Source organism: Bactrocera dorsalis, chromosome 2 (genome assembly GCF_023373825.1).
Source record: "Bactrocera dorsalis isolate Fly_Bdor chromosome 2, ASM2337382v1, whole genome shotgun sequence".
In the NCBI taxonomy this organism is placed as follows: Eukaryota; Metazoa; Arthropoda; class Insecta; order Diptera; family Tephritidae; genus Bactrocera; species Bactrocera dorsalis.
In genome coordinates this window covers 105,645,979-105,673,785 of record NC_064304.1, presented here as the reverse complement: position 1 = coordinate 105,673,785, position 27,807 = coordinate 105,645,979, and the positions used below count along the sequence as shown (strand labels likewise).

The 27,807-nt window shown below is 32.4% G+C and overlaps 1 protein-coding gene across 1 annotated transcript in view; it reads right to left on the bottom strand.

The window, feature by feature from the left end:
• The window catches only part of LOC105227076 (organic cation transporter protein), a 56,758-nt gene extending 38,980 nt beyond the window's left edge, over positions 1-17,778 (bottom strand). Inside the window, exon 1 of the mRNA XM_011206252.4 lies at positions 17,055-17,778. The gene's annotated coding sequence lies outside the window, so the exon portion shown is untranslated. The remainder of the gene's footprint in view (positions 1-17,054) is intronic.
• Between the last annotated feature and the right edge of the window lie 10,029 nt (positions 17,779-27,807).

Here is a 27,807-nt window from a genome sequence, read left to right as displayed (position 1 = left end):
AAGGCTTTATGGAGACATTTTCTGATCTATAGAATAAAAAGTAGAAGCTAGTTAAATATTATATATAGTTTTTAAAATATTCTGGCCTTAGAAAAATACTCCTTAAACTTTTCAAGCTAGAACTAGTAGAGTAATTTTGGTAAGCCAAAAACTTGAAATGTTGTAACTTTCAGACTTACATATATTACATTACTTACAACATTTTCGAAATTTCTTACAAGATTCTGTTTTCGATTGCGACTAAACATCAACATCACTTCTGATAGAGACGTCTTGCGTATTGGTCGATATTTTATAGGCTATTAAAATTATGTTATGAAATTATCTTAAGCTGCGAAATAAGGATAAGTTGATAGTTTAACGCTTTAAAAGTTTTTACCCATCAAGTAAAATGTTATAAGTGGTATTTATATTCGACATTTCTGACCATTTAAATCTTAGCATTTATTCAGCTAAAGATAAAGTAACTGAGTGAAGCGCTGAATGCCAAGGCGCTTCAATAACTTTGTGTGTCCTTCAATGGTTACATTCTCAGCACTTATTCAGCTTAAAAGAATGATGGGTGAATAAAAAGCTGTATGCTGAAACTAATAAGGCGTACTTTTTGCAAATATTATTTTTCTACTTAAAGCTAAAAACCTATATCAAGCTTTTTAGGCATTCAGCTCTAATTCAGTTTAAGAGAATAATAGTTGAATAAAGCGCTGAATGCTTGCAAGCTGATATGGCGTGCATCATTTTCTAATCTGTCTCTAATAATGATTTAAAGTTTTAAAAATTTGTGCTCTTTAAGCAAAAAGTTCTGGCCAAAATTCTATAGAAAACTCTTCCGACTTTTTCACTTTTATTCTTCATTCAGCCAAAGAGCAAATAGTGAAACGCTGAAATTCAAAGCATTTAAACCATTCTATTTTGTATTATCAATAATTCACGCTGAATTGTAGTCTAACTGTAATTTGCTGTGCGCAATATTTCGCCGCTTTTCTCTTGTTAAAAGAACATGCAGATGTAAAGGCGACAATAAAGTTTTATGCTCCCTCATTAAAGTTGTATAAGCACTCGCTATTCTACCACTAATTTATTATGCCAGAACATTGCATTCATATCAGTTGTTTGTTCTATTCGTCACACTTAAAATTTTGACGAATCGTAGACAGCACTGATTATATGAGATATTATAGGAAAGATATCTGCTTACTCGCAGAAAGAGTGTCATCAATGCTATCTTATCACTCTACTAATCTATTTAAAAATAAAATCACAGTTGAAGTGGTCTCATTGATAGCTTCAAGTATTGCAACTGAGCACTTAATTGTCTCAATGTAATTGAGATGTCCTTCCGCAGCTTATGTGTGCTTTTATTTAAAATACTTTTAAGCCACTGAAAGTTCTAAGTATTATAAGAAAGACAATGCGATTTCGTCCCAGTTTATCTAAAGACAAATCTTAAGGTTATAATGAATTGGAAATATCAAACCATACTTTTTTTACAAAACTACTGACGGCACAAAAAAATTAGTTCCTTAAACACTTCTGAATAAACCAATAACTTAAGAAGAAATTAACGTCGCAGATACCGCAAATGTTGAGAAGATTGCAATTATGACATTTGTGAGTTCTCTTCTAAATGCGGGCGAAAGCTTTGATCACGACTTTGCAACTTCCACGACACTCAGCATACTCATGATTTTATAATACGAGTATCAAAAACTCTTATTATAGCTGATTCGTCGCATAACTGCCACGTCTGAACAACGTTGCCAGATGTAGTTAAATAAACTACAAACTTTAGCTATTCTTTAAATTTTTTTTAATCGTGATAAAATATTATTCTAACATTTATCACAAAAAATTTTAGAGTTGCCACTTCATTTTTTTTTTGAACGAAAGTTAAGCTTCTAATTCAGTTTGGCATAAAATTTACAATTTATAGAGAGAAAATATATCACTATTATTTATAAGAAACAAATTGGGAGTTTCCACGTAATTTTTCACAAAAATTTTTTTTGGAGTTGCCACCTAATTTTTTTTCTAACAAGAGTGAAACTTCCAATACAATTTGGCATAAAACTTACAACGTAGTCAACAATAATTATAGATGTGATTAAAGCTGCCACTCTTTATAAATTACTATAATATATTATAAATTGGAACAGCGCTGTTATATATTACTTTTGCCAAGTACTTTCGAATCATAATTTTTTTTAATCTACTTAAAGTAAGGTGACAAGTGTTTAATACCATGATGCTGATGCTGTATTGCTAGCAGATTAAATATCATTCATATTTATTTTGATTTTTTTTTTTCGTAAATTATATCCAACTAGAATTTCTTTATGGTTGGCAACCCTGTTCTAATGTACATATATAGCCAAGCATTTATACTGACCGTTTATTAATGAGGACACAGTTACATACATATTTTTTTGAAAGCTCTCAACTTTAGTTTAAATTCAAAAATAAAATAAAATACAGCTGGCAACTCTATAAATTAAGAACTTCTTTAACATAGCCGGTTGAAATACATTTGACATGTATTTTCATTTCGAAATCATTTTTTATAGTCAACGAATTTAAAATTTAAAAAAATGTGGGAACCGCATACTTAACTTTTAAGCCAAATCTAGCATAAAATAGTATAACAAATATAAATATGTGACACATTTATCAAAATATTTTTATATATTATCTACCCAATTAAAATTTTCGTTCGATCGTCACACTAGTTCTTTAAACTCAGGCACATGCACACACAAACCCAGGTACATATCAACGCATACATACGTTTATGTATATGTGTATAGGTGCTCTGTGCGATTTAATTAATAAGTTATGAGTTTTTAAAGAACTGGAAATAGATGGATAGCTAATTGTTGCTTGTGGGTGTGAATTGTTTTTCACATCTACTCACTCACTTAGCACGTTCTCACTCCCACTCGTTGGTTAGCTTACGTCCAACTATCGCACTCATTCATGCTGTATTTGGGTGCTATAACAATATCGCATCAATTGAAAAGAATCGTTTTTCATAATAACTTTTAATTGTGCGCTTCACATGACATTGGCTTTGACAATTAACATTAAACAAATATGGATACATATATATGTACATATATAAATACTTATTTATAGTATATATGAATATATAAATTTTGCACGAGCAGCTAGATGAATTAAGCCTCTGGCAGTGTGTCGCATTTCGCGAATTCCAATGTGTCAAAGGGTCGTCTGCGTTAAGCCGAGCTCGTGTGCGTGTGTTTGTGTTTAAAAATAATTTTTTGATGCTACATAAAGGTTACATATATATATAGAATCGTATGTGCGTGACTAACGGTTAATTTATGTGTGAGTATTCACTCTCACTTTTCAATTAAATTTACGATACGATCTTCCAATCAAATCTTATATGTACATATTATATTTATGATATTCCACTTTTTGTATTTATATTATTTTTTTTTTTGGCAACCATGTGCATTTTGTAATATGGAAAAGAACTGGAATCGATAGTGACTTACAGATAAAGAAATTAATGTATGAAGATTATATGTTAAAAAAAAGTGCTAAAAACATACAAAATCTTGCGAAAATATATTTTTCTGTTACGTAAATTTTTGACTACTTCGAAAAAAGCATAACCATCCGTAAAATTTGAAGACACTTTCCTTTCAAATTACAGTCCGCAACTGAATCTTATTGAAAAGTCCCCCTCCTGACACATAGATGACGCATTAAATCCATATGATTTTTAATTAGTCTTAATCTTCAAAGTGCGTGTGTATAAATTTGTATTAACGGCCGCTTTTGAAGAAAAAGAAAGTGCTGTTTCATGAAGCCAATGCACGTGTCAGAAGTCAGTAAAAAGGATGAGAAAATTTCATGAATTTGGCTTCGATTTGCTTCACAATATTCTTCAGATCTGGCCCCAACAACTTTTTCTTGTTCTCAGATCTCAAAAGAATGCTCACTGGGGAGAAATTTTCGTCGAATAAAGAGAGTCGCCAATAATAGATTTTTTTTAGAGAAATTAGCAAAGAGCCTTCCTAAGGAAATCATGCGACTTTTTGTTACGGGTGAAAGAAGGTTATATTTGATAACTCTTAGAGATATTAGCTGTCATAGAGGGCTAGCTGTCAAACCAGCTTTCAAATAAAAGAGATGTGTTCGACATTTACATAGGTATGTTCAGAGTATTTTGGCAAATTACAAGATGGCAAGAAGAACACCTGTTCGAACCCAAAAATTTAAGTATACGCTTCCAAGTGCTTAAGCCTTGATTTTCCAAACAGCCATGAACGAAGTGTTGAATTTTTTCCACCTCGTCGACTTTCATACAGCTTCTGCAGAAAGGCGTCTGGTAACATTCTCAACCGTACAGCATGGCCGCTAACAGAACAATAGACTGTAAATGAGTTCAGGGCTAGTATCGCCACCCTGCTATCTGAGTGGATGGTCACTTCTCTGAAGGAGGCTGTACTCCAAAACAGTCAAAGTGTGTGGGAATTTTTGGGGTTTTCAGATACATGTTCTTTAAGAAACCCTGACTCTCGCAGCCATTGCTAAACCTTCCTAACTAGGATGAGCCCTATATATTTCACTGTAGCGACCGGTTGCAGATATATGCTAGAGGGATCTTATATCTTCTACTAAAAAAACAATCTCGGTTTTATTTTGGGTCGATGGTATCACAATTAAACCAATAAAAGTAATATATTTGGATTTATTGTTGATAGAAAAAAACAAGTTTTAACCACAGCTAGTTTTAAAAAGGCTTAAGTAATTCTTTCCAGTGCCTGCAAAACTGACGCTTACGAAAACCATTGCTTCAGCAAACCACTTATGAAAAAATTAACAATTTTTGAAGCACGTACTTTTGCCGACTTCCAAGTGACAAGCGAAAAAAAAATATTTACATAACTAGATAACCGACACACCAATAGATGTCGAGCAGTACATGCTTCCTGCCAAACAAAGCTGCCAACACAAAACAGTACAAGTGCAAGTACACGGGACAATGTGAATGATAGCATTTTGCAGAGATTGAATGATAGAAAATAACACACAAAATGCCAATTCACTTCGGTTATCAAACAAAAAGAGCGTAGCTCTAAATATCATGATATCTGCCGCAACGACCAGGTGACCCACATACATCGCCAAAGTAAACGAAACACTATCAGTAACAAATGAAAAACAACAAATCAACGCAATTCAATGCTGACGGACAAACAAGATGGCATTGCCTGGCTCTTTCGCAAATTTTTGCAATTTCATTTCGCAAATGTGGCAAAGTTAAAATAACAAAAAAAGAAAGAAAAATGTGCAAGCAAAATGGTATTCTTAGTATTCAAAAGCTGAATAAATTTTTAATCGGAAAATGAGTTAAAGAAATATGCGATACATCTATGGAGAAGCAGATATAAAGCTGTCAGTATTTGTAACATATAAAAAATAAAAACTATTGGCATGATATGCGTTAGAGACAGGGAGGAGACATGCTCTTCCCTGCTGCATTTCCTTCAAGAAATAATAGTGATTTCTGTGAATTTATTTTGTTTTCGATATTTGGGGTTTCTATAAATGACTGAAGTACCGTTTTTACAAGAGTGACAATTTTTTCAGTAGAACTCAAAAATGCTGTGTGGAATCATTTTGATTATAACTAACCCATTTAAGTTGGTTCTTTGGTTACCAACTAACCGCTGTCAACCTAAACATTTCTATATCTGCTTAATAGCTGACTAGAGAATTTTAACACATATTGCATAAAATTTGAGGTTTCCGGTATCAGTTATAACCAATATATAACCATTATATAACCAATAAATAACCATTTATTATAACCACTTTTTGCCAAAACTCAATTTTTTTCAGTTTAAGTGGTTTCTATTATAACGCTTTTCCTTCGTCCGTACACTTATGAAAAGTGATGTTACGTTATTTCGCATTTTAGGCGTCATTATAATCTATTTTCACATATATTAAAAATAACTTTTAAAACGATCTAATCTTATCACTTCTCCAGAAAGTACTCAATATTTTTATTTGTCGCAACCATTAATCTCAAAATCACCAGTTAATGTGTTTATTACTGATAGCAAAGAGTTTATTTTAAACAATGATTCTAACACGTTTTCCAAGTATAACTAAAAAACAGTACTACTTATCAATTTCAGTGATAATTTAGTATTTTAAATAGTATAGTTATCAGTTGACTTAAGTAAGACCCTCATTACCCTAACTGCCCACCCAATAAAATATAAATACAAATAAATTGTTGAACTGCAGTCACTGATGTTTGAGTTTGACGTCGCTTTGGTTATTTAGGGTTTAATTCTTGAATAATTTTCTATGAAGAGTATAGACTTGTATGTTTTATACATATTTTGTGATGCTTTTCTCTTTTTCAATTACAATATACAAAATAAGAAATAAAAGTTAGAAATAATCGAGCATTTGCTCAACATCAAAAAATACTACCTCACAATCTTTATTTTCATCAAAGTTATTTATTTCAAGCCATTTAAATTTAGTTGAATGAAGAATTTGCAATATTTCCTTCAGATGACAACAGGTTACTCATACGCCACAGTGCGCTTATTCACCTATAAATCATTAAAAATGTATATATGCGCATAGCTATTTTGTTGTATTTGTTGTTGAATATTAAATAGCGCATAATGCATAGTTTACTGCTTTAAATTTCTCAACTCAAAACTTGAAATTATTTATTACTGTCAGTTATGGGACAGGCGTTGGTCTGTGCGTATGCGCAACATTTTGTAATATTGGAATTTTCTGTCGAAATGAGCTCAGTTTTAGTGGTTTTTCGAATAAGAAGAAAGGGGAAATTTTAAGAAGATGCAAAAAAAGTGGAAAATAAATAAAAAAAATGAAATTTCAAAAAAAGAAAAATATACTCCGAAAATGGTTTATTAAGTTGGGAACGTTGTTTGCAATACGCAAAAAGAAATTTCTAAGACTCCATAAATATACATATACATACATATGTAGTATATAAATATCACGTCAGTTTTTGAGACATCGATCTGAAAACTTTCTTACAAAAAGCTGCTCTTTTGACATAGGTTATTCTTCAAGGCAACGGAACATTCTCCTAAGAAATTGTACGGATTGAGTCTCTGTAGCCCTTAAAACTGAACGAACGAAATAGAGTGTTTGTAAGGAAAGCTTAATTCATTGATGAGTTATCTTCATGGACTTTGATATGGGTTATTGCCTAAAAAAATCATACAATCTCCGAAGAAATTGACCGATCTAGTAAGGAATATTTTTATTTAATGAAGGATACACAAGTGTATGGTAGGTTCAGTGCAACCGAACTTAAATTTTTTCTGTTTATAATTTTTCAGAAACACTCAAATACATATATCAATAACTAGCAGTTAACGTATTTATACCAATTTTTAAGCTTCTCTAATCTTTACTAAATGAAAAATTATTCAAACTTCTCAAATTCCTCAACAAAATCATTTCCTTTTCAAACAAGTTATCGAGCCTATAAGCACCAAATTTCAGAAAAAATAATAGGAGTAACCACGAAATTACTTTCCTCAGAAAATCAGCGAACCAGAAGTGAGCAATAAACCGTTACACACATGTATATTGGCAGAGGAAAAATGCTTTTGAAGGCAAAACAGAGCAAAGCAGCGACTGTTCAACTCCATTTGTGGCCAATTTCAAGCAATTGAGCTTTGATTTCTGCAGCGTTATGTGCCCAATTCCAAAAGAATTGAAATACTTATAACCTAATCGCAATATCAATACGAATCAGCGCCAGGAAAGAAACAATTTTCCGCAATTACTTGCTACATTAACTTACGCTCCCACGAAGCAGTTCAACATTATATGAAGACATATGTGTCTGTACGTAAAAGTATGAAGTAAAATATGTGGCAACATGCTGTGGCTGATTGCTAATCGATTGGTGCCCGCAAATCACTAGCGCTCATGGGAAAACAAGCGACTTCCTTTATTGCTGCCAGTCTTTCAAATAGACGATGAAAAGCAATTTGCGAAAGGAACAGGCAAACATCTGTGCCTGTGGATACGTTTGCTTGTGTGTGTCTCTGCAGATGTTTGAGCTTTAAAATGTCGCGCAAATCTTAGACAGCTGAGCGCACGCCGTGTATGCCACATATGCAAATCAAGGCCGCAAATTGCCGCTTCAGCTGCTCAAGTCAAAGCCAAAGCAGTACAAGGACAACAACAAAATTAGCTCATCCTGTATGCAATCACATGCAAAATATGCCACTTATTTCCTCTCTCTATCAACACAGCCGGCACACTGCTTGTTACCTCTCAGGCTGCCTATATTTTTATTTTATACACCACGCCAAAATAAAAAAGCTCCTTTTTCCCATATCTCCTTCGTTTTTTTTTTTGGTTTTGTGAAATGTTTTTGTGGCTTTGATTTGGGTTGCAAATTTCCGCAAACGTTTACCAAACTGCGTCTTTTTTCCGCATGGCGTTGTACATGGCGTATGAGCAACGCAGAAACGGGGGAAAAAATGTAATGTAAATAAAACTGAAAAAACAGCTGCAAGCAATCACACAAGCACGCATGTAAATAAACATGCACACACACATATATATATGTATAAGTATATATGTGTAAAAAGCCTTAATCAAGCAATATATTCGCGGCGTTGCGCTCGTTCGCCAGTTTATGACTTACTCAGCGTCGCCTTCGGCTGCTGCGGAGTTTGCTAATGATGCGGTTCTGTGATATATATATACATATATATATGTACATGTATATTGGTTGAGTGGATTCAGCTGCTGTTCTGTTCAATTTTTCTGCACCTATTGTGCTTCGGTGAGTATGCAAATATTTTGCATTTATTTATGCTTATTGAACTGCGTAACATTTGCGTTGCCACCGTTTTATCTCGGCGCTTCAGTTCACATTTGTTGCTCTTAACAATTATATTTTATTTATTTTTTGCTTGTTGTATTTTTAGTACTTTTAAAGCATTTGTCTTCGTGTAATCACACAAGCAAAATTTAAGAAACGGACGTTTTGACGAACTTATAGAAGTAATTAAACTAAGAGGCTGAACTGAGATGGCAGTAACTCAAATACTTTTTGACATATTTTTTATGCTGTTATTATTTAAAGTATAACCTGTTAGAAAATAAAACGTTTTTTTCGCATAAAGTGAGACTAATGACTAAAAACCGTTATAAAAAGAATATATTTTAAACTAATTTAATTAATGGTATTATAATTAAATTTTTTAATTAAATATTTGAAATTTCTATATTTTAATCGCTGTAAAAAATTATTTTTTATAATTAATTTAAAATTTTAATTAAATTGTTAAATAATAATTAATTTAATTGATAACAATTAAATTCTTGTATTAAACTTTTGAATTTTCCATATTTTAAAAGCTGATATTTTTTTAATTCATATCAAATTTTGATTAATTTAATTTTTAATAATTAAATATTTAAATAAAATTTTTCAATTTTATTTATATTAAAAACAGTAATTTTTTTAATTAATATCAAATTTCACTTAATTTAATTAATAATGATTAATTTTTTTAAAAAAATTTTGGAATTTTAAAATCTATAATTAATAACAATTAAATTTTTAATGAAATTTTTGAATTTTCTATATTTTAAGCGCAATAAAAAATTATTATCTGTAATTAATATTAAATTTTAATTAATTGAATTATTAATAATTAATTTAAATAATTTCTTAATTTAATTTTTGAGTTTTTATATCCAGCTTTATATAGAAGAGCGACAAATGATAGAAAAATTTAATCTCGTTTATCTCAGATGAATAACTTTCACGTCCAAGCTTTGATAATGTATGCAAAATATAAGTCTGAGTGTGATTTCAAAGAAAATAATTAACAAATTGTGAAGCATGTACCTACACATAGATACTATAGAATATTTTAGAAGTTGCAGTGAATTATATTAGTTTTTTATGCTATATTATAAATATTAAACCGGATTGCGCTTCTATAGGTAATCACATTTCAATTAGTGTTGCTTATACGCACTGCTGTATCATTTATCCAGGGCAGTGAACATATTATGCATTTTTCTCAAGGATCGGAAATGGAGGTAGACGCAGAAATATGAAGATCCGAGTACAAATTGGCAGGCCGAATTCATTTCAAATGAATGAAGGATATGGTAGCAAGATATATAACACGTTTTTCAACAGGGACGCAACAAAAGCAGACCGATAGGGACATCAAACTACGCCATATTTTTCCGGTATTTTAACATTTTTCTTCAGTATGCCATTTCATCATGAAAAGATGTACAATCCAACAATGAGTCGAAATTATTACAGTGGCCTCAACTTTAAGAGCATTTGGTCGTCCTATCAGATCTAAAATTGAGCATCTAGTTCAAAAATTGAGTCTACAAGCACAGTACAAAATGTTCCCAAGCCAGTGAGACAAAGCTAGCACATCAATTGAGGAAGATCTAAGTCAGTCTCTCACATATCTGGGCAGCTCTGTGACGTCGTTCTAGCGAATTTTGAGAGAAGATCTTGGCCTACATACAGATTCGTCGTATGTTCGTGAATTGTGCTGAACTTATCATCATTCTGGTTGCATGGTTTTCGACAATAAGCAAAATATGCATTATTTCTCAGGCAGCAATCAGCACATTCTCCATGAGCCGGCGGCGTAATTGTGTGATGTCAAATTGATTTGCACAGGAATAAAGAACTTCATTGATATCCGAAACTTTTTACTTTTTATTTCATTTGTACAGTATTTGAAATAGTGCAGAGTTCTTTGAATAGTAGAAGCGATCGCAGTTGAAGGGAGCGGCAGGAAAAAATATTTTTTTTAAACTGAAGCTCATCAAACTTTATATCGGACCATATTATATAAATTACTCAGAATTATCTTCACTGTATCATTATTAAATTCTGTAGGTAACTACTTTTCCGCCGCTCTTTAGGTAGATAGGTAAGTGAATGCTCTAACCTAAGAGAGATAACAGAAATTTATCTATTTTTTTTAATTAATAGGTTTCCCAAAAGCCACGTAAACTGAGCTTAAAGACGGAAAAGCTGGGCTTGGAGTTTAAACCGTTAATAAATAATTTTTAATAGTAATTTTTGTCTAGAGTGAGAGACAACATTATACGGATATGAGTGTTTCGAATGCATTGCTTTATTCGATTTTTCTTAAAAACCTTATCTATCTATAAATGGCGGTAATTTTCGTTTATATCATCTTTGCCAAAATAATAACCAATCTCCAATATCATTATCATTACATGTAAATATTCGTTTGTACATATCTTCAATCATCAATAAAAAGTTGCCGCTAAATTCACAAACCTGGAAAACAAAACCACGAAAACTCAGGCAAATAATTCAAATGACAGGTCACTTTATTTTAATATTTCAAATTAAAAGTAAAAAATGTGCGAATTTGGTATAATTTTGTGAAATAATAATGTATACAATATGCTGGCACACTCTCTGTGATATATGCTAAAAGCGCGTCTGTGTTTGTTGTAGTTGTTGTGTGCAAACGCAAAATGTGCGTTGTCATAAATCAGCGTACGCTTTGAAGGGCAAATTTTTTCACACAATTTTCTGCAAATATTTCGCTTCACAGACACACTAACTGCCATTCTCTTATAAACACACACACAAGCATGGTGCTTCGTATACATTCGAATGCCTATTAATTACGGGCATCATGTAGAACTAAACGATTAGTAGTGGCATAAGCTTGTACAAGTACAGCATTTCATATACTTAGTATAATGCTTATATTACATACAAACACACACAGAGCTAATCTTTGTATTTATGTTGTTTTTGTTGTTCAGCAAAAATTGTTTTTCGAATAAAAAACTGAAATGAAAAATTGTACAGAACAAAGGGAAATGGCAAGTGTGATATATGAGTGTGCCTATGCTGTGGTACATAGTACATATATGTATATATGTATATACACAAATATATGTTGATATGTTTTTTTATTTGCGTATGAAAACAAATATAAGAATTAAATGAAATATGGAAGATGTTGTGCGAAATTCAAATAAATATGTAAATGACAAATAAATATGGTCTAATCGATTATTTTTCCAAAAGATGAATTTAGTTATCTACCTCTCACGTGGTATAAGTAGATGCTATATGGCATTGTAAAGGTAAGATATCGCAGTAAAACTTCTATGACAGTTTTATGATTGGTTTTCACAGAAACACGTTAACTGTGGTTGCATGGAAGCTATAATACCCTTCCGAAAGAAAAAAGAATTGGTCAGTCTGCACGACTGCTATAGTTACTCGATCTGTACAATTTCTTATTAAGTTGTCCGTAACCTTAAACAACCAACCAACTTTCCTGAAGATATCTCGTCAAATGAAAAAGTTTTCCATACTGCTCTTTATTCCAATCGTTCAGTTTGTATGACAGCTATACGCTATAGTGATACGATATCTCTGGTTTCGACAAATGGACACCTACTTGTGGCCAAAAGGTTCTGTGCAAAATTTCAGGTCGAAATTATGAGATGTATAAGCAGTAGATTCGTGCCGGAAATTTCTATCATGAGGATACACCACATTTTGGTAGAACTCTTGAAACCAATATAAATAAAATTGCTCTATGCAAATCGTTAAACAGCAACTCGAGCAGAAGCACATAAAACGTTCAAGATTAATTTCGAAGCATTACATATGGGATCCTTATGATCACACAGAACAAAATTTGCTTCGTCGCATCAACGTCTGTGATTTGCTTATCAAAAATTAAAGAAGTGATCTATTTTTGAAGCTCATTGTTCTTTTCGATATTCATAGTTGAATGCATCATGAATTTGTTTCGGAGGACAGACGGTCAATAAGACGTTTGCGTGAGAACATCCGCTAAAAACGGTTGGAATGGTGGAAAAACAATTCATGAATTTTAGGTAATGATATTGCACCATCGCATCGAGCCACAATTTTGACCGAACTTAGAGCCAAAAACGCAAGGAGTACCATTGATCAACCACCCTATTCACCAGTTTTGGTTCCGTGTGATTTTTTCTTGTTCCCAAAACTGAAATTGACGTTCCGTGGAACCAGCTTGCAGTCGATCGAAGAGAAAAACAAACTTTGCTGAAGGAGCTAAAGGCCATCATAAAAAGTTCTTATGAAAAGTGTTTGGAGGACAGGAAAAATCGTTGGCGTAACTGTATTACATTTGGTGGGAACTACTTTGAAGCCGACAAAATAATATTGATGAATAATTTGATATTTTGTGTTTGAATTACAATTTTCGGGGACTTGTAGTAATGATACCTATTAACGTGAAAATAAATTTAAAACAATGAGAAAGATTGGTGCTGTAACTACGATGGGCATATAAATATACTATTCAAAAGAACTCAAGGAAAAATGTACGACTGATGTGACACACAATTTGTGAGGTATTTAAGGTGCCCAGTTAAGGATTTTGAGTTCTAAAATTTCCCATCAAGTACAATTATTTTTGTCATTTTAGTAAATGGTGGTTGTTTGACCTCTACGCCGCTTGACTAAAACACAAAAAATTCTAGGAGTAAATTAGCAAACAAACAGCCACTAACATCACAGTCGCGGTATGATTGTAAATTAGTGTTGTTAGAAAAAAAATTTTGGCATAAAAAGTCAGCATCCATGACAAGAAATCAGGTGCAACATTAAACTTAGTATTTGCAGAAATATATTACATATAAGTATATGCCAAATGAACTCGCAGCGTTTATGTAGACTTGAGACAAGTAGCAAGCAGCTGTTCGCAGTTGGCAAGTCGTTAGCTAAAAGAACGACAACAAGCACAAATAATCATTCTTGAAAAAGTGTATGCTGGACAAATATGAGTAAGAAATTGAAAATTTAGCGCGCAAAAGTTGCCAAAGAGAAATGTGAAATACAAATTTACAATTTACCGCAAGCGAACACAGCGAACACAGCGCACCACAAACACACGCACCAAAAGAGAAGCAACAAATAAAACAATATTTGTAAAACATGAGAATTATATGCAGTGACAAATATTGTGCGCATAATGCGAATTAAAAAATACAGCAACAACAACAACAAACATTTTGAAAACAAAAAAATTAACAAGCAGTCACAACAGCAATCACGACAAGAACAATGGTTGCAACAACGATGTAACGCAAAGCAAAATGAGAGTATAAATTGTGCGCTTTGTCAAGGCTTAAGTGTATGTGTGTGTGTGTGTATTAGTATAGGGGGGGAAATGTGCGAGCTGTGGACAGCTTTTGACACCGCTTATTGACACCGGTGCTTGCCTGCCTGCCAGCTTTCTGCTTTGCTGGTGTCGGGTAGCTGGTGTGTGCAATGACAATGATCATTGTGCTGGTGTTGAGGTAGTTGGTGTTATTGTTGTTGGTGGTCAACAGCCGGCAGCTGTTAGTCAGAGCCACCCTCACGGCTGTTGACCGCGAAACGGCCTTACTGATAAGTCCATGCGTTGTTGGTTGTTGGTGTTGTATGAATTTGCACATGTGCCATATGAGTAAAATATACTATATGAATAATGTAGCATATATACATATATATCATGGATACTATATACGAGTATGTTAATATCAATGTAATACATTTTTATTTTATTTTTTTTTGTGGTTTGTTTAGGTGGCAGCTTGTTGCTGCTGCCTTTTTACACGCTTCTTTTCATTTGTTTATGTTCTCATTTACGTACTACTGAGTGCTGGTCAATGAGCGTACGCTTTTTTTGCAAATTTTTTTTTTTTTCAATTTTAATATTGCGGTGGTTTTGATTAGAAAAATATGTTTACATGTGTTTTTTTGTGCACTGTGTACTTATCATATTCAAAATTGTGTTGGTTTTCATGTGTTGTTGCTATACTTTATAATATTATCTTGATATAGAGGAAGCTGTATATACATAATACACATAATTATATAAATGCAGTTACATACATATACATATATATGTATATATGCGTATATAAATATGTTACAAAGCACAAATAGGTATATAGTAGACTTGAAAAAAATTACGCAGATATCTTAAAAGTAAATAAAGTTGTATGGAAAGTTAACAGCTTTGGCTTTACAAGATTTCAAAAAGTGGCGAAGCGGACAAACAACTCACATAAGTTGAATATGTATACACGCATAATCTAAAAGAGGCATTCACAAAAGAACAGAGCTTAAATTTAGCGCGCTGAAAAATGTTGAATCGAAAACCAATATTTCTATGCTTACGTCCTCTTTTTTGCAAATTATTATATTATTATAACACAGAATTTCGAAGATAACGAAATATATGTACAAGTATAAGTAATGCAAATAAAACTACCGGAAAAACGATAGCATCAGAGCATATACATACATACATATGTACAATACAAATTTTCTGTGATAAGCATAATTTTTATGATAGATCATTTCATTCTAAAAACTCATTCAAAGTTTCACTATCTTAAAGCGTAGTCATAATAAAGTTGTTGCCACATTTTTTATGTGTTGCTTTTTCATACAGCCAGTTTGGAATTACATACGATTTTTGAGTCCAGTGAAACTTTTTTTAAACGCTGAGCAGTGTATATTAAGCTTATAACATACAGAAGGAAGCGTCGGAGACTGTATAGAGTATACAAACATAAAAACAAGTAAGCAGCGTTAAAGCTGAGTCGATTTAGCCATGTACATACATATGTATGTACGTCTATGCCTTCCTCAATCTGTATATAAGAGCACTAGTGCCTCAGTTTTTGAGATATCTTTTTTAAAATTTTCATACGTATTTTTTCCTCATATCCTCCACTATATATAGCTGTCATTCAAACTAAACGATCGTTTGTATAGAAAACTCTTTCACTTGGCGAGTTATCTCCCCTAAATTTGGCAACAGATATTAACTAAAGCAATAACATAATCCCTGAAGAAATTGTTCTGAGCGAGTCGCTATAGCATATAGCTGCTATACAAACTGATCCATAAAAATCGAGCTCTTGTAAAGAATCTTTTGTTTTTGTAAAAGATTTCGAAAAACATTATATAGAATGTTATAAGCATATAAGAACTTAGTTGTTGTTATTATGTTATTATTATTTTTATTTTGTTTTAATGGCAGAAAATATACTAAAAATATTGTACATATGTATCTTATTTTTTCAATTTATTAATTAATTAAACGTTTTTAAAATTCCAGTTCAAAAATATTAAAACTTTTCAAAAATAATATTGTTTTTAATTATTTTTTTTTTAATTTTTCTAAGCTCTAGTTTGAAAAATATTTAAAAATTTCAAAAATAATAGTTTTTAATTAAATTTCCCTAAAATTTCTGTTAAAATAATATTAAAAGTTTTCAAAAATAACATTTTTTTAATTTAGTTATTAATTAAATTTCTCAAAATTCCAATTAAAATGATAATAAAAATTTTCAAAAATAATATTTTTTTAATATATTTTTTATTCAAAATTTTCTAAAATTCCACTTACAAAAATATTAAAAATTTTCAAAAAGTACAAAAAATTAATCTCAATTTTTTTTGAAGTTTTTGGAAATATCGATATAAATAAATAATTTTTTTCATTAAATAAATAAAATTTTAAAATATTTCTATTAAAAAAAAATAATTTTGTTCAAAACTAATCTATTTTATTTATTTTTTATTTAAGTTTTTCTAAAATTTCAGTTATAAAAATATTAAACATTTTCGAACACAATATTTTTTTAAATTTATTTTTTAAATAAATTTCTCTGAAATTGCAATCGAAAAAATATTGAAAATTTTAAAAAATTTCTAAAAATTAATGCAAAATGTTTTATGTAATATTTCTTAAATTTATTTTTGATTTAAAATTTTCTTTAATTCCAGTAAAAGTATTTTTAACAATTTTCAAAATTTCATAAAATTAAAGCCAATTTGTCAGAAAACATGATACAAAGCTATATTTTTGAAAATTTTAACATGTTTTTTTAATAATTAAATAATTTTCTTAGTAATTACCAAAAATTTTAAATATTTTTTTAGAAACAATTTTTTTACTAACCGTTTATCAAACAGTTGCCATAATTTTCAACAATCTTGCGGCAGAAATAATCACATACGCTTCAGTTGAAAATTATTTTCGAAACAGGTTAATTTTTGGTTCAATTTTGCACGTTTCTGGTGTTGCGGGAATAAATTCCGTTATTCATTAAACTGATCACTTATATTCTTAACCAATAAATATGTCGTTAAACAACGCACTGCAGTATTTTTATGTGACTTATTTATGAGTTGTGGGATTTGCGAGAATTGTCTGGTCGTTCATTATTCAAGCTTTCGCTTTTTGTCTGCTGTCATGTCTCGTCTGCGCGCACTAAAGGAAATATTTCATAAAATATTTTTATTTTATTACTTTTTTACTGTATGCGTTTGTTAAGCATTGACCGGCGTGACTTCTTGAAAGTGGATTTTTTTGTTGATTTCTTTTCAAGTTTACCGCGCGCAAGAAAATCGTTTTTTCTAACAAAATTATTTTTTTTTTATAAATTTATTTATTTTGCTGCCAAATTATTGCAAACACTCAGTTATATTATTTTGTTGAATTTTCATATATATGTTTGCTTTTAGTTTAACATTAGTAATGATTTCTTGTTCATCGCATGCCGAAAATCCGTGAGTAACTGAGCATTTCCTCATAACACCAAACATTTTTATATCGGCAGTGCGTTGTCTGGTGGATGTGTGTGTGTGTGTGTGGCGATTGTTGATTGAGCGCCAACGAGTGGCTATCCGCCATGGCTCCAAGCGTCAGGCAAACGAAGGGACTAAAATACTATGTAGACCACAGCATGCAAAAGCGAGTATGTTGGGGGTTTGCTACGTACAGAATTTTCACTCAATTTCATTCAAAAAAATTTGACGGCATGAGCGCTCAACTCAACTCAGCGGCGACGAAAAGTAAACGAGCAGTGAAACTAACAGCAACAGCATCCACTCTGACTGTTACAGTGTTGTTACACTGTGTCACTGTTAGCGGTTGTTGTGGACGTCTATTTATTTTAATATAAAATATAGATTATTATAAGAGCATAATTTTAGACTTTATAAAATATTTCCATAAAAATTTGTTTTATTTTTATGTCAAAGAATTCTATGATTTCTAAGTGCATTTTTTGTATGAGAAAACTTTAAATTAAAATTGATTATTGATTGTAAAAAAGCAATATTATAATTTCAATAATATAAAATTTAAAATATATATATTTTTTTTTAATTTTATGACATTTTTCTTGAATCATTAGGTTTGGGCAAACTTTTCTCCTCAAATCAGCAGTTTATGCCGCCTGTTGCTGTTAACAATGTTACATTCGCTTGCTCATTTATTTAGCTAATCTTTCTCTCTCATTTTCACTACTCTTTGAGCGTTTTATCATCTTAAATAGAATTTATAAGTGCAGACACTCGTTGTCTAAAACAACAAATACATAGGCATGCTAACTAATTGCTCTGACAGGTGTTCCTTCTGACAGGTGAAAGTAGCTAAGACTGATTGTTTATTTTCTTAAATTGAGTCATAGTTAAAAGAAATTTGCGATAAATTTTATAATCATTTTTTTTATTTATATTTTTTTTTAAGATTTCAGATGGTTCCGTTAAATAATTAGCATTTAAAACTTTGTATAACGGTTATTTATCAGATTTATAATTATATTAATTAATAATTACAGGCCTACCTTAGAAGCAGGTTTCTATGCACCAAAACTGGCAAAATTGCAGACAACATCCTATATTGGTGACGGGGAAGTATCTAGCCCCAAACAGTAGCGTGTTGGACTGTGCTCTAAGAATAATAGCCTGATGGGCGATATCGGCCAACCTGGGTGTAAATGCCGTTAAAGTGGTTTTGGTATTCCTTAAAGGTGGTAAGAAATTGCGATATACCAAGAAGCTTAATGAGGTTGAGTTGGGAAAGCTGTTGATATAGCTAATAGATAGCTAACAAAGCACGATACAACATAAAAAGGATAAATGTGACTATATGTATACTCTATGTCGATAGCCAGGTGAAACTTATGGTAATAAGCTCACATCACATTACGTCAGAAGATGTCACTAGATGCAAGAGGAAAGTGGATGCTGCAAACGGAACAAGTGTAAGAGTCCCGAAGAAAAATTTGCACCCTTTTTACTCGCACGGTCTTGAAAAGGTGGCAGGACGATTGTTGGCCTAAAGACAGGTCAAACCCACTGGCATTTCATGTGAGCCGGATGGGCATTAGTAACGACGAAATGTGCAGAAAAGTAGGTAGGAGAGAAACGCTGGAATACCTCCGGTGCATCAGTCCTGCATTATCTAATCTCGTCTTAAATGTATAGGAGCATCGCAGTTCAAGTGAACTAGACGAAGTATCAAAATGAAGTAATAAATCACTCTTAAAGTTCACAAAAAGCATAAGCAGAGGAATACAATCAGTTCCGGATGTCATATTATAAGGAGTGATCCAAGTAGAAATGGTTCACCTTTCAGTAAATGATGTTTTTGAAGGAGCCACAGATATAACAGTCGATCTAAAATAGCTTAGACTTTTAGAACTTCCAACCAGTTTGAAGTTAAACTAAACCATCATCTAACAAGTGTACGCTCTCCTACACTATCTTATATTAATCTTACAAGAATAATACAAGAAAATTTTCCCTACATTAAAGATGAATGCAAAATAACCTTCCATAACCCATAATTGCTTAGTAAAAGGCAAACAATATGAACATCTTATGATAATTATGCAAAAATCATGTAAATACTTTAACTACAACAAAAGACAATAGTTGTAGCTTTCGCACGACCTCTTCATATCTTCACACTGCATAATTGAATAAAGAAACGCTTAATGCAAGCACTTTTTAGAATCACCACAAGCGCTCAAGTATTCAGTTAAGGAAACAATTACCTTTTGCAATGTAAAGAGAACTCATAAATTTTGCTAGAAACCCAGAAAATCAGCTTTATAGCAGTTGAACGCTTTCCAATGCCAAAGCAAGATTTTATGCTACCTGCGCAATCACAAGGCTAAGTTCGTAATCGAATTAATGAAAAAGTGATCTCTGCCACTATTGAAAGTGTGCTTATTACACATTTTTTTTTATTAAATTATGATAAATATTTTAATTGGCATAAAATTTGCGTCAAACTAACTAGTGTAACCTTGAGTGGTTACAAGTCGTTTGTAGAGCTGCGCCTGCGCAAGGTGTTTGTCACCGCACAGCGCCACAAAGTCACTTAGTCTCCAATAACCAATGGGCTATTTATCATAACAAACACAGGTGTTTATATAGATTTCCCTGCAATTAAGTATTAACTTTTAAATATTTTGAATTTATTAAGTCAGTTTGCAAATAAATACTATTAACAAACAAATTACAAATGTGAGCGCAAACAAGTAAGGAAGAGCTATGTTCGGGTGCAACCGAAATTTTTATACTCTTGCAACTCTTCCTAATTTCAATAATATATCTCACAATATCTCACAGATAAGCCACTTTTTTCGATAAAAAGTTCGCAATTGCAACTGGAATCTTCATAATTCGACAATTTTGGTCATCAAGCTACTATCCGGGATCAAATCTACTATTCGTGCAAAGTTTTAACGCGATAAATTAATGGGGCTTGATTTGTATACTGGAAATGCTAGAATCAGAATGAATTTAAAATTGTCTTACATGAAAAGTAGGCTGTAGTCCAAATTCGTTTATTTTCTCACTGTATGAAAGAAATATTAGGATAATGTGAAGCCTCAAATATGGTTGAAAGCAGTCGAGAGGATGCCGAGATATAGGTTTTCGTGTAAATATGGGCAAAGTCACGGCAATTATACAATTTTATTACTGCCTCTTATAAAGATTTTATGTATTATCAAGGATGCGAAATTTAATATCTCTGACTTTCGGATAAGCCTCTTTAATATAACATGTAAGGTCCTAGCAAGCGTAGTGTGTAAAAGACTGAATCCTGCCGTTAACAAACTGATTGGACCATATCAGTAAGACCTTAGAACTCTACTAAGATCTACCGAAGACATCTGTATCATTGGTCACAACAACCGCTCCGTTAGCACTGCTTTCTCCAAGTTAGACACAGAAGCGAAAAAATGGCGCTGGTAGTGAACGATGCTAAGACGAAATATGTCATGTCTTCAAACAAACAACCTTCGTACTTGCGACTTGGCTCCCATGTCACTGTAGATTGACATAACTCAGCAAGTCAAGAGACAGCAGCTGCGCCGGTGGAAGCAGAGGAAGATGAATACCACCCCTCCGGATCAGGAGATCAGATGGAGGAGGAACTGGCTGCACATAGTATCTCGAATTGGCGCCAAATAGCGAAAAGAGGATACGACTGGCGCGCTGTTGCTAACTTGGCTATAACCTCGCATGCGGGGTCCACGCCTGTGGAGATAAGAAGAAGAATATTTTTTAATTATTTAACTCTCGCACTTTTAGTTGTTTCAACATAACCGTTATATGGGAGTGAGCTGGTTTATTATCCGATTTCAACCATTTGTACACTTTTGAAGAGGATACTAAAAAAATTTGCTGTGACGTTGATTTAAGTTAAGTGGTTTGGGCGATATGTACATTAAGCTTATTAGATGGTGGAGCCAGGCCAAAGGTGAAATAATTTCAAACCAAAAGCAGTAGTCTCAGCACTGCAAGCACTGTACAAAATTAAATGCCAAGAAATACGTGTACCAGATTTCATCAATATATCTCAAGTTTTACTTAAGTTATCGTTTTTAAATTACATCTAATAATAGCTTATTAGCATATAATATGGCCTTAATTATTTTTTATGGGATGTACCACACCTTCGTTCTTTTATGACCTATCCAGCTGCCACTGTCATGACTTTATCGATCATTAAAATAATAGTGTGTCAGACTGCAAGGGTTAGAGCACTACCTGATTTAGCTGACGCAATTAAGTTCTAAATTAACTGATCCTATATATGGTTGAAACAAACGTGATTTGGAAAAAGCAATTAGTACATCAAATTTGCCGAAAATGTGATAAAATTTTGTTTTTCAAAACTTTCTTGCAGAGAAATTGTGTTCTAATTATCTAAATGTTTCATTTTAAAACAGAAATATTGAAATTTTGTGGTCAATACTTGTATAATCGAGTCTTGACAGAAGTCTCTCTACGCTCGTGGATTTTATAAAATAAAATTGTAATTATCTAATTAGTGATTTAGCTGTCCAAATGCTCTTAATTACTCGGTTAGTATAGAGCTTGCATAGGGCATGTTTACAGTTGGTTGGTTGGTTAACAGACGTAAGACTTAAGGTACTAAAAATGTGTTTACATCAAGAGAAGAGAGAGAGTGACTAACATTTTTAAACAGTGCTCAAACCTCAGTTGATTTAACTTGAACTTATGAAAATTAAGCTCAAATATTTTTTAATAACCGATATGTAAATGCTTATAACCGTTGGGTATCCTCAGTAAGTTACTCATATTTTGTGTTTGCCAGGAAATTACCTTAAATGACCTTACGAAAATTTGTACATTAGGGAGGGTATGATTAAAAGCGTTTAGTTTAAAGTTCATTGAACATAAAATAAATTTGCTCAAACTTCTGCTTGCGCAAAATAGCGGGTACCACGTTGTCGATCCGAGGTGGTCAGTTTGGGGGGAAAAAGCCACACGTTTTTGATTTTATCATAAATCCGGTCACAATCGTGGCTCGATGCGATGGTGCATTTCATAATGTAAATTCCATGAATTGTTCTTGCACAATTTCTTCCGTTTTCGACGGATGTTCTCACGGAAATATGCCTCAATATGGCCAAATAGAACTCTTTAGTTCACGATGCACCAAACCTCGAATATCGAAAAAAACAATGACCATCACCATGATTTTTGAGCGGCTTCGGCACAGTTTGTTTGGTTTCGGCTCGTTTTTTTCCGACTCCATTGCGGTGATAATTGACCTGCTTGCTTGTCAAACTCATAAACCCATATCTCATCATCAGTTATAATGGTTTCTATGAATGTGGGATTGGAATTCGTACTATCAAATATATCCAAATATATTTACGTTATTCTTTTTGAAAAAAATTCAACTTTATCGGGACGACTAGAGAAGAAGAACACGTTTTGTACCAAAAATATCCACCAAAACCATTCGAACGTACTCTCGAGAGATGTCGTGTTTATTTTTAAAATAGTTTAATACAAAAAATTGAATACAAAAAAAAATTCCAATTAATCAATTCTGAGTGATCTAAAAAAATAGTCTACTTCTTTATTTGCAGCCACCCTAATATAAATATAAATATTTACCCATATGTATAACATATGGGTGTAAGCACACAAAACATTAAAATATCAATAATTAATTACTTTAACAACCGTGTTGCCGTTCATAAGTTCAAAAACTTGAACAATCTTATTTTCCGTTATTGTTATTGTTGGCTTTGCATGCATGCCGCTGACTTTACATTTACATGCATTTGAACTGTGCGGAATGCATGCAGCTTACAACGCAAACGGGTAAAACTTGAAGATATCTTAAAAGAAAACAACAACAAAAATGTACATAAGAGCGTTTTTAATTTATATATAATATACCAGTTGCACGTGCAAGGCCAACTCATGTATAAATTATATTGTAGTAAAATAAAAGTTAAACACATTTTCAAAAAAAAAAAATAAAAATAATATAAAAGTAAATATTTTTTTATGATGGAAAAAAGTTAAAGCAGAAAAACTTGTTCATTTATTAAGTATATATTACTTGTTAGTGACTTGGCATTATCTTCCATTAATAAGTTTTTTTTTAACTCCCGGTATTTATATTTTAAAAAACTAACCTAAATATTCTTACTAACTACAATGTCGAAAATTTAGATTAATTTTAACATACCAACAGATGGGATGAATATTTTCTCTTAACTGTAAATCGCTCAAGAGAAAAGAGCACTCAAACAGCACTAAAAGTTTTTTTTGAGAAATGGAGACAAAATTTTGTCTTTAGCTCATATATGTTCATATGTTTGGAAATCATAAAGCCAGTGCTCTGAAACCCAGTAGCGAGCCGTGCTAATTTAAAATGTATGAAAAACTATTTCTCTTTTATGTAGAACCACTGCGAGTACTTATTCTAAAATTACAATTAATGCTAAATCAACAATAAACATCCGTTTTAAGACGAGCTAAAGTGACAAGGCAAACCATCACTCCACTGTGTTGTGCGCTTTGTAATTTGGGACTCGCCACGTAAAAAACGCACCCAATGAAAAGTAAACAACAACCTCGGATGAGAGGCCTTCTGATTACCACCATAGTAAACGTACTAAGGATTATGATTTAAGCGCAAACAAATGGAATCTCCGGTTGATGTCCTTGTAAAAAAAAAGGCTGACAGCACTTAGGTCCTAGTAGCATTTACTACAGTGGCGGAGCGATACTCCGTCGCCGGTCCCGGCATTCCCCCCGGTGAATGAACGTCTAGCCGCAATCCGCATTAAAGCGAGTTTTTCAATATATTGCTGATTGGCGCCCGCTCTCCGACGGAAAAGAAGGAAGATGTAAACATAGATGTATGGCATTGAAATCTGGAGCAGTGTACGGAATTCAAATTTTAAAGAAATTCAAGGTTTTCAAAATAAAGTTCTGCACACCATAGTGGGGGCTGCTTCCTATGGGAGAAACGATGTCCTCCACAGGCATCTTAAGTGGTTTACTGTAAAGGAAACAATCGAAGAATTAACCAGATATTATCTTTTCCGTTTGGAGCATTATGAAAATATTTTTGGGATTCAACTGCTGGACAATAGTTTACAACGTAGAAGATTGAAAAAATACCACTCGCTAGACCTCTAATTTGGATTCAGTTAATGTATATAATGGTATTATTTTTTATTTAATTTTATTTCTATTTTTCTGGTATGTGTTAACTATAAAATTTTGTACTTGCAACTCAAAGTTATTTTCTTCGCAGAATATGACTAGAAATAATGCATAATTTTGAACTTTTGGGGGGGAATTCTCTGAAGTCAATCCCTTATCCCCGTGGATCCGCCCCTAGTTGGTGGTGGGCTTCAATCCTAAGTTAAGTTAGATGAGGTTAAAAGGTCGATCTTAGGAAGAACTTCACTTAAACAGCTTACAACGTCGGTTACCTTTAAGCTTCTATATACTGGATTATAGGACTTTATTTTATTTGTTACGTATATTACTCACTAAAAATTCGAAAGACTGCTGAAGAAAATTGAAATATTAATTTGCCAGCCTATAATTTTTGTGCTATGATGAAAGAAAGCTGCCTAGCCTGAGAGAAATCAGTTTAGATTGAAGTGTCAGCTCTTTTGGTCTTTTTGTCACTTTGGGCCGGCAATTGGACTATGTGCAACTGGTCCTAAAGTATATACTATTTAACTACATACATACACAATTGTTCTCTTCTTTCTATTTGAAAAAGAAGTTGTCATAAGTGTTGATATGGCTCTCTTTTGACTTGCTTTGCTCTTAAAATCCAAAACAAGTCTTAATATGTAATAAATACTCGTACAGCAGGAGAGATAAGAAATTGGCGACAGAGAGTGGAGATACTATTGTATGCTCTTGAGTTAAAAAGTTGCAAACATAAATATAAATTGTAAATTACAACAATAAGTAATTATTATGAATTATATGCATGTGTTCGCAAGTTTGTGATAATGCAATATATACTCAATTGGATTATAATCGGCTTTAAGAGAAATATACTCGCAACTCTCATTCACACTCTGTCACTCAACTAGATGAGATAGATAATTGTAACAAGCAGTAGAACTACCGCTATGTGATAACAATGAAATTTATTTAATTACTTTCAACTCTTTAATTATTGAGAGCAAAATATTTGCTCTTTTCTTTGAGAAACTTTTATAAATACTACTTGAATAAAGCTGTCATATGTATGTATATGTATGTACATATTTACATGCGTGTAAGTGTAGAAAACACTGTAAACATAGACAGCTCATTGTCGCGTCGCGCCTCTTCTCACTATGAGTTGTGCCAAAAAGCCGGCAGCCGCGTGCAAACAACATGATCGCGTGCGAAAATCTCAACAGCGTCAACATGTCAAATCAATGCACACTCACGCATACATGCATACAATAGCATTTGTGTGCAAGCACAGAGTGAAAAGTGTCATTGTGTTTGCAAATGTAAACATAAGTAATTTTGCATGAGCACTGAGATTACTAAACATAATTGAAAGTGTACACGGTAGTCCCAGCGGCGTTTCAATACGTCGTGTTAATTGCACGTGCCGCTATCACGATTGACGGTGCGTACAATACTTGCATATACATACATATGCATATAGTATGTAGATTGAAGTCACAAAAAGGAACAGCTGGCAGAGAGACGAGGGTAAATATGCCATTAAGTATAGCATACTTTTTGGGGCTATCACTTGAAATAATTTTTTATAATTTTTAATTAAACTATCATAAAAACATATATTTCGGTATAATATTATAGAAAATTTTGAATTTTATTTCCTTTAGTATTTTTTTTATTTTTCTATTTTTTTAAGCCATATTTACTCAATGATTCTCTATATTTCAATCACATCATAATCTAATTAGTAATTTAATTAATTGCTTGTTGTTTCTTGTAATATGCATAGATTAGTGCTTATAGCCATACATACATATACACACATACATATGTATATACACATAGTTGAAAGTTTATAGACATTTTTTGCACAAAGAAAAATAAACAAAATTCGGTTAAGTATACGCAGTGTTGTACTCATTACGCTTGCACTGTCTGTTAAAATGTTTATATATAAATATGCAATGTATGTATATCTTATAAATTCGCAGCATGTTTTGACAAGCGCCAGGTGTTTATTTTGCGTCAGCGCAATAAAAATAATTTTTACGCCGCGTGTTTAATAAAAATATTAAGACTAAATGCGTTTGTCCTATTTGCTGTTCTGCAATTGATGATAATAAAAATATTTGCGCCAAAACTAGCATTTATGTTGAAAAATATATGCGATTTGCTCAAAAATTACAAATAAATAAATAATAATAAAATAAAAACGGCAACGTCATAGTTAATCTTAGCTGAAGTCACGTTTCTTTTCACAAATTCTAAATATTAAATGGAACACGTTAGAAAGAACTAAGTTCGGGTATAACCGAACATTTCGTATTCTTGCAATTTGCTAGGATTAAAACCAGGGAAGTACTCTTATAATGAAAACACACTCTCTAAAATGTATTAAGATGACTCTCCGATATACATGTGCGGTATAAAGTCATCGGAAGTTCGATATGTGGTCTAAGGGAAGTATTTGTAACACACAGACATAGCACTATCAGGAAAGGACTCCATCTGAATTTCAATTATATATGTATTTCACACTTGACCGATATTTTCGCTTAAACGTCAACTACGAGAATAAGCACAGGCATCTGGTAAAAGGGAAAATAAACAGGAAGCAAAACGAGACAAAAGCAGAGAGCAAACGTCAAGCAACACCAGACGGACAAAAAATTACAAGCCTCAGAGGCAAAAATGGGCCAATAGAACCAGAGTACGAAAAGAAGCAGTGCTACTTAAACCTGCAGAAGGTCGAAGTTATGCCGAAGTTCTTCAAAATAGATGTTTACGGATTTATGCAAAATCTTGTCAGTGTGTTCAGTAAGGTTTGCCTTTTAATTAAGTAACATTTTTCCGAAAAACTCACAAATACACGTTCATCTTCTCAGATGAGGCATATTTCTGGCTTAATGGCTTCCTTAACTAAA